Source organism: Cupressus sempervirens, chromosome 7, assembly GCF_028749045.1.
Source record: "Cupressus sempervirens isolate cs-2001-9-10 chromosome 7, ASM2874904v1, whole genome shotgun sequence".
NCBI lineage: Eukaryota > Viridiplantae > Streptophyta > Pinopsida > Cupressales > Cupressaceae > Cupressus > Cupressus sempervirens.
In genome coordinates this window covers 489,707,678-489,717,231 of record NC_143124.1, presented here as the reverse complement: position 1 = coordinate 489,717,231, position 9,554 = coordinate 489,707,678, and positions in this window count along the sequence as shown.

The following is a 9,554-nucleotide window of genomic DNA, read 5'->3' as shown; positions in this document are numbered from 1 at the left end:
ATAATAATCCGTCTCTTTTTAAGATTATCCAGAGTGAGAATTTTATTTTGCAAAAGGATCCAAAAGAAAATATTGACTTTGGGTGTCATACCCTTCATCCAAGCCTTAGCCCAACACGGTTCTTCAACAACATCAAAGGAATCAGCATAGGCTGAAGCAATAGAAAAAACACCACTGAGATGATTTTTCCAAATCAGCTCATCCTCATTTTGGTTAAGGAAGAAAGCATTCAGACACTTTCTGAGTTCGACCAAATTGGGATCCACTCTATTGTGGTCCACCCATTCTCCCTCTTTCCAATAATCTGCAACAAGAGTTCCAATTTGAGTCTTACAAAGCTCCATATACCTGTTCCATCTTGGATCATCACACAGAGGGTGATCCAAAATCCAAATATCTTCCCAAAAAAGAACTCTCCTACCATTACCAACCTTCCATTTTACCCCTTTTCTAATTATATGTTTGAGTTTCTGAACATTCTTCCAAATCATAGACCCCCCTTGCTCCCTATTACAATTAAGAAAGTGGTCAAAATCAGAGTTATCTATGTTATATTTATCATTCCAAATATTCTTCCATTCCCCAACCTCTTTGTGCCATCTCCATAAATTTAGCCAATAAAAACTCATTCATACAAGTAAACCTTTGAAAACCAAGCCCTCCCTTCTTAAGAGGCATACAAACATTTTCCTAAGCAATGAGAGGGAGTCTTTTTTTATTCTCCATACTCGTCCACAAAAAAGTTGGATCTTTTCAATAGCAAGAGCATATTTTCTAGGAATTTTGAAAAGACTTAAAGCATAAAGCGGAATACTTTGCAAAATAGATTTCAAAACAACCACCTTACCTGCTTGACTAAGAAGGGATCCTTTCCAGCCCGCAAGTTTCGACTGGATTTTATCAATCAATGAGTTCCAGAAACTATTAAGAGGGGATAAGCCCAAAGGTAAGCCTAGATAAGAACCAGGCAAAGATCCAATCTTGCAGCTAATAATCTTTTTTCTCTTCAATTGTCTTTCAACACTGACATTCATAAAATAGATTAGGCTTTTATTCCAATTAATAATTTGACCAGTAGCATTAGCATAGTCCACTAGAGCCTTCTTAATATTCCTAGCATTCTTCACCGAGGCTTCTCCCATAACAATAGAGTCATCAACCGACGAGGAGGGATTAAAGCCCACAAAGTCCCCTTCACGAACCATATTATCAACAAATCTCCCCAAACATTCAGCCAGAATGATAAAAAGAATTGGAGAAATAGGATTGCCTTGTCTAAGGCCTCTGGAAGCCTTGAAAAAAGAGGTAGGGGAACCATTCACAAGCACCGAAAAAGATGCCGACGACACCAGCATAAAGATAAGATCCTAAACTCTCTTATTAAAGCCAAAAGATTCAAGGACATGAAGAAGAAAGTGCCAGTCCACTCTGTCATAAGCTTTAGAGAGGTCAAGCTTGAGCAAAAAACCTTCCTTTTTAGACACCGAGAGAGAATGAAGATTTTCATGCACCGTAATAATGGAGTCCACAATCTGTCTACCAGGAACAAACCTATTTTGCTGACTAGAAATAATGAGAGGAAGAAGAGACAAAATCCTTAGGGTAAGAACCTTAGAAAAGATCTTATAAAATGAATTACACAGACTGATAGGTCTGAAGAAATCCATACTATCTGCACCTGGCTTTTTAGGAATAAGAGCAAGGAAGGTACCATTCAACTCTTTAAGGATGTTCCTAGACCCAAAAAATTCCTTCACACCATTACAAACATCCTCCCCAATAATATGCCAGTATTTATGAAAAAATAGGAACAGGAATCCATCAGGACTAGGGGCTTTGTCTCCTTCAAAGGAAAAAACAGCCTTAGAAATCTCATTAGATGACGGGATAGAGGAGAGAAACCTGTTCTAATCCTCAGAGATACAAGAAGGGATGCACTCGAGGAACACTTCTTGCTTTTCCAAGTCCAGATTGGAGCCTTGTAGCAGATTTTAAAAAAAATCCATTGCCTCTATTTTGATAGCCTCTTCATCATCTGTATGAGCCTCATCCTTATTGAGTCTGCAAATTCTATTTACCATCCTATGTTTGAGACTAGTCACATGAAAGTACTTAGTATTACGATCCCCATCCTTCAAAAAGACCTTTCTAGAGCGCTGTCTCCAAAACATTCCTCTTTAGAGATGATGTCATGAAGTTCAACCAATTTGCCACTTTCCTCTTCCCTAGTAAAAGTCACATAACCCTCATTCTGAATCCTATCTTGGATGTCCTTAAGTTACTCCAAAATCTTTTTTTTGTTCTCAAAAATGTTACCAAATGTATTTTTGTTCCAAATCTTAATATTTTTCTTAACATTTTTCAGTTTTGCAGCAACTCTAAATATTGCTGTGCCTTCAACTTGAATACCCCACCACTCCTTAATGAGAGACTCTAGGCCAAGATGAAGAGTCCACATTTTTTCAAACCTGAATGGGAAATTCTTATGAAAATTTATCTTTTCAGCAACCAAAAAAATGGGGTAATGATCCGATCCCACCCTTACTTGGGCACTAAGATTACATTTATACTTTAGGAGCCAGTCACTGCTAATGAGAGCACGATCCAACCTGACCTGTATAAGATCCTTACCAGTCCTTCTATTAGTCCAGGTATACTTAAACCCATGCAAATCAATATCATGTAGAAGATGCTGATCAATAAACTCCATTAAATCAATTCTATTGTCCAGATTAGTCTGGCTTCGCCCCCCCCCCCCTTTTTAATTTTCTTTTAGCGGAGTATTGAAGTCCCCCATAACAATCCAATTCTCTTCAGCAAAAAGATTCCTTTGATTAGAGATTTCAACCCATAAGGCCTTCCTACCCCATTTAGAATTGGGAGCATAGACATTAGTGAGAACCCAGCTAAAGTCATCCATAGAGTTTTTGAATATAATATTCATCATATTTGTGTTTTGGGAAATAATCTCCCCTTGAATCCATCTATTCTTCCAAAAAACAGCCATACCACCTGAAGAACCCTTCGAATCAATTCTTATAATCCTTCCACCCTTGAAAATTGGAAGACATTCCACCTTATTCTTGAGCATCTTTGTTTCTTGAATAACCAAAATATCAGGCCTATTTTCTCTTATCATATTCTTCATAATATCTTGTTTATGAGGGTTATTTAACTCTCGAATATTCCATGAAATTAGCTTCATAATTTATGGAAATTTTTGGCTTCAAGGATGGTTCTCTGACTACCATCAGCAATGCTCCTGTTGGTCTCAGCTGTTCTCTTCTGCAAATTGGAAGGTCTGCCCACCGAGGAGGGGGAAGACCCAACATCCCCATTCTTAAGCGTAGTTCCAAGGGACTTAGATGAGAGTCCATTTGACCTACTCTGTAGGATTTTCGCTTTATTCTTGGGGCCTTTCTTCATGTTCTTAGAAGGCGCAGTCTCCCCCTCATTTTTCCTGCCCTTATTTTTGCCCTTGCCTTTTTAACCAATTGGAATCCAATCAGCAATAGAGCCCTCCTCTTCCCACTGGGCTTCCTTATCTTTAGAAACAAAAAGCAGGTCCTCAACTACACCTCTAACAAAGTTTCCTTTCTTGAAAGAATCCTTGACAATAGGACCCGAGGGCAAAACAGACTCCATTTGGGTCCCAACAACTGCAGGACCCAACCCATCCTTAGGATTAACATCCTTATCCTTTGGGGTCTTCTTTAAGCCATCTCTATTAGAGATCTCCTTCATGTTCTGAGCATTAATCTCCAAACTTCTCTCCATTACCTTTGATGAATCCAGCCTGGATTGACCATCCTCCACTTCACAAACTAAACTATTTTGCTGCTTTTGGTGAGGAGGCCTAACCATCTCAACCCCATCATTACCTGCATCCTTATTTAGGCCAGAACTTTGTTCCTCATTACCTGCATCCTTATTTAGTCTAGAACTCTGTTCCTTCAAAGCAGAGCTCTCACCTGCCACCACCCCATCTGCCTTAACAATCTTTGCATCCTTTTTCTGTTCTTTAAGAGAGGTTGACCCATCTGAATTCACCCCATCACCCTTGATGGATCCGCCTGCCCTGATAATATCCTTCCACATCCACACTTTCCTGTTCTTTTTGGGCTTATCTCATAAGGAGGGACATTTCTTGGCCCAATGCCCCGCTTTCTTGCAGTGAAAGCAGACAAAGGGGAAAGATTCAAATTCAATACGTTGATCCCATATTCCCAGTTTGGATTTTAAGGAAATTGTTTCAGGCATATCCACCCCTTGCGAAACTCCGACACAAAATCTTGCATAGTTCATCCTCTTTTGAGACAATCGCTGGATCTAAGGAAAGCAGCTCACCAAAAGTATTGGCTATACCCTGGAAAACATCTTCCACCCAGAACTCAAGGGGGAGGCCAGGTAACCGAACCCATACAGGGGCTTGAATGTCAGAGTCATCCATAGCATAAAGATTGGGAGACCATTTCTGGAGGATCAATGTATGCCTCCCCATCACCTAGGGACTGTTGCAAAGGATATCCCGTTTATCCTCATCACAGGTAAAACAAAAAGAGAGACACCCTTTAGCCATTGCTGAAACATCAAGTTGACCCTTCAAACACCATTTCTTTCGCACAAAACTCCTCACAACATCAATGTTAGGTCTAGCACCAATAAACCTTCCAACCAGAGTTGAATCCATGCTTGGAATGTTTTTATCAATGATCTGGTAAGGGATTTCAATGGAAAACTTACCTTTATCCTTTGTTGACGTATCTTTAACTGGCGGGAAGCTAGATTTTCCAGTGGGGCACACTCCAAACAAGCTCGACCATTTTTTAATCGGCTTGGGCCCTCCTCTCGAGTCCTCCAAAAGCCCGCCTCCTCCCGGGTCCTCCGACGTACCTCCATCCACAACATCTCCAGAAACAGTGATCGCAGACTTGGCGCAGATTGTGCAAATTCAAAATCAAATTCCCGCCCAAACCACCGTTCCCCCTCCCGCTCGCCATCCTTCTTTCATGTATGACACTAGATTACTATGAGACTTCCACCATTTGACCAAGTTAAGAAAGGTGCGTAATTGTGTTTTTGTTGAAATCCTAAACATTAAAAGAATTTCTTTTTCCTTTTCACCAGTAAGAGTCAAACATGGTCAAGTTGGTGAGAGGAATTGTGCAAACTTCAAAGAAAGAATCAAAGTAAGAAAGTTATTGTAATTTCAAGATGAGCTGCACAATTTCAAGTGCTAATCAGTGGTGACATGTAGGGAGGATTTTTAAATATGAAAACAAGCAAAGAAAAGATGAACATAGAAACTTAGAAGACAAAATGCAAGAATACAGATATTTATCATGGTTCACCACAATTGTGGCTATGTCCTAAGTCATAGGATTTGCCGAATTTCATTCATGAAGTTCGAATTTCAGCGGTTTTTTAACCTTTTCGAACTTCATCTGATTTTTATTATGTTTAATATAATACCGTTATTTATAATTATATTATTTTATTTTGATATAATATTGAGTTATTTAGTTTAATTATTTAGCAGTGTCAAACTATTTTGACAATTTTGTGGATATATTACTTATATTTAAAAATAAATAAATTTATATAAGTTATATTTAATGTCAATTTTTTCCCGAAATTTTATCTTTTGCTGATTTTCATCCAAATTTTATCATTCACGAACTAAAATTCGAATTCGAACCTTGTGACTTAGGCTACGTCCACACTTGAGCAACTATTGTACTGATCAAATAACCGATCTAATAGAATACATGATAGTGTATGTTTATTTATATATTTACATATAGCCTTCAAATGAACAGCCACGGAAGCTTAAACAGTTAGTGAGACTGTTGGGCTTCATATCCCAATAGAATTGTGGCAGAAAATTTCGGGTTTCTTTATGTTAAGGATTCTTGCCCACCCATATTGACAATTCATTTCAACTTGGAATCTATTAAAAAATCTAAATCACATATGCATTTGCAGGTTGAGATGCAGAAAGCATCCACAACCTTGAAGTATTAAGGAGATTCACACCAATAGTATATTACAAAGGTGGTATTTTAGTTTCCAATACCATTCTCAGTGCATCTGCATACAATGGCTTATACCATCATTTTATGGCGTGCAAAAATTAACTGACATTCGTCAGAGAGCTGTTTCCGTTATTAATTGAGGTGAACACAGAGTTTGGTTCAGCTGAGGTGCTTCTGGAAGACAATGTTTGATTTTTGTAATGCATCTTTACATTCTCAACGCATCTCCATACAATGCTTTATACTATCCTTTTATGTGTGTGCAAACATTAAGAGGCATTTGTCAAAAAGCGGTTTCCATTATTAATTTAACTAATTAAATATTCATGATACAAATTTGAATACTATGTGGTGAACCTAGAATTTGTTCCACCAAAAGCTTCTGGAAGTAAAAACTGTCATAGATATCAAGTTCCCACAGTTCATGAGATTCACTTGAGGAGCTGCCGGAAAAGAACCGTGTTTGACTTATGATACATTGACTTGCTCTGGTTATTCATGGACATTAATATAATTTTTCTCTCTGTAATGTCAAACGAATATCTTTTCTGAAATGACGCACAAAAGATAGGCACTGAGCTCTGTAATAAATGTGAAGGTTTCTCGAAAAACTGCATTTGATTTTGCAATTGTGATTAAGTATTTTATCCCAGAAACCTTGGATTTTCTCTTTGAATCATTTCGCATTGTGTTCGCAATAAGTACCTGCAGAACTCTTATGAATCCCCATCTCTCCAACAATTATCTTAGTGATTGAATTGAAACAGCACGGGTTGCATCACCAAAAATGACAGTTTCTTTGCCCATCAACTTCTGGTAATCGATAGATCTTGAAACCAAGCAACTTGGGAAACAAATTGAGTCTGTCGATATAAGGTTCATAATCCACTATTATAGTCGATGAATGAAGAGCCAAGTTATTCATTGAATTTGGCAGATCTACTCTGCCATATCTACAGCTTCCACGGGGGCTGTAGAATGTAAGACATCCCATATACTCTATTTAAATATGTGCTGTCGTTAAGATTCATAATAAGGAATTAAATTGAACCATGTTCTGACAAAATTTAAATTCTTTTACGAATCCTCCTTAGCAATTATTTGATTAATTTTGATGTCCATCAAACACAGTTTTTCCCAAGGGACTCCTCATGGATTATGAAAACTTGATATTTATTACAGAGTTTGGTTTTAAATTTTTGCAGTCATTCAGTAAAAGACATCTGTTAGACATTGCAGAAAGAAAGAGATTTAATATTAATGTCCATGGATAATCAGAGCAGGTCAATGCATCAAAAAGCAATATAGTTTTTTCCAGAATCTCCTCAAGAGAATCTTATGAATTATGAAAACTTGATGTTTATTAAAGAATTTGGACCTAATTTTCTGTGCATTCATCCATGGAAAACACTTGTCAGACATTATAGAAAGAAAAGATATAAATGTTAATAATGTACATGGATAATCCGAGCAGGCCAATGAGACTCATAAGGGAAACAACTTGCAATGTCTAATCACAACTACAGATATAATGAAAGATACCATAACATTTTCGTATTAACTCAGAGAAAAAATCAGGATCAACTGTTCAAAGGGCTACTAAAAAACCGATTGTCCTCGCAAATGCAATTTTTTGAAATGGGCATGCATATTGCACTTGCACAGTTTCTTCTTATAGAGGTAAAATTTTAAGCTATGAAATTCATCAATATATCGGCCTTTATATCAATTGTTATTATTCAAAGCTTTGGTGTGTGAAGTAGAAGAGTGTAATGTGCAACTGTGAGCAGAAGAGGGCTTAAACTGAAAGGAAAACTTTGATCTGAGACAAATTCGTTTTGACAGAATAGTCGTCCAAGGATTTCAAATTGACACTGTCCAAACTACATGTGGAACGTTGTATATTATGATGTTAGGAAGATATAAACATTACCATGGATATTTAGAAGTTCAGCTCAACAGATAATTTATAATTCTGAGATATCAACAGGTTGTTTTTTACAGAACGGTTAATAAAGACAGGTTCTTACATGCTTCAGCATATTGCGGTCATTGCCTTGAGTAAATACAGATGAACTTTTGTTTGTGATTGTGTGATTACATGTGCCTGTTTTTAGATCATCACCGATAATTCCCAGTGGCTGAGGGGGTTATGTCTCCAGGGATTCTGGTGACATTCCTTTGTCTTGTATGTCTTGAGGGCTTGTGGGCAACATCTTTCGCACAAAAGGAAATAAATAAATGCCCTGAAGAACTTAATGGTAGGATTCCCATCGTAAATTCAGCGAGGTGTATCTATTTTTTTTTTTTTTAAATTTAAAATTTCATCTTCTTCTAGTTAGTTTGAATTATACAATAGCCATCCGTGTTGTCCTGAAAAATTCAGGAACATTTTGCCATTCCACAATCATGCCTCTCTGTCTCCATGTCTCACGGACCCCATTTGAGAAACTTGAGAAAAACTGTTCCAGTATATCACTACAGTAACATGTAACTAAAGGAAAACAAAAGCCTTGCAAGCCATGTACTTGTGAAGACACGATCCTCCTTGTATTCAAGATTGTTGTAGAGTAAGTTTACTGGAAGACAGTTGGGGCGAAGTCCTTTTTTATGGTCTCTTCATCTTGAGGGAATTTGGAGTCTTGATCGATCTTATTTGTTAGTAGGGCTAATTGAGCATAAATGATTTGCAAAATCATTGATGTAGTAGTGGAAAATTATGAGGATTGTATGAGATGGCTTTATTTCATTTGGAATTTATTTTTTGTGGAGTGAGTCCCCAAGGTTCTCTAAGTGCATTTTGAGGTCGATCTTTTGAGGGTCATAACTCAGAGCTCATGAGGGTTATCGATGAACTGTCGAATGCTATAGGACGGTGATGTTAAGGCTTAAAATAACCTATCTCATTTTCAAGAGATCACATTCCGTTTGGATTCGGCACAATGATCTTGCTCGATGCCAAAACTCATAGTGTGCCTCAGTTCATAGGTGCACCACAACATAACTTTGAAACCGCTAATCTTGGCATTGAATCGTCAATGCCATTAGCAGCACCCTTTTTCCAGGTGGTGCACCTAGGTGGGTGGGTGAACCCTAGTCGCACCCTTTTTCCAGTCACAAAGACCATCCATCATTCGCAGCCACCTTGTACTGAGGAGTCTCCAAGGTACTATAAGTGCATTTCGAGGTCGATCTTCCGAGGGTCATAACTTAGAGCTCGTGAGGACTATCGATGAACTGTCAAATGCTACAAGATGGTGATGTTGAGACCTAAAATTACCTATCTCATTTTTGAGAGATCACATTCCGTTTGGATTCAACACAATGATCTCGCTCGATGCCAAAATTCGCAGTGTGCCTCAGTTCATAGGTGCACCACAACGCAACTTTGAAACCGCTGATCTTGGCATCGAATCATCAAGGCCATTAGCTCTGGGTGGGTGGGTGAACCCTAGTGACACCCTTGTTCCAGCCACGGCGACCATCCATTGTCTGTGGCCACCCCGTACTGAGGAGTCC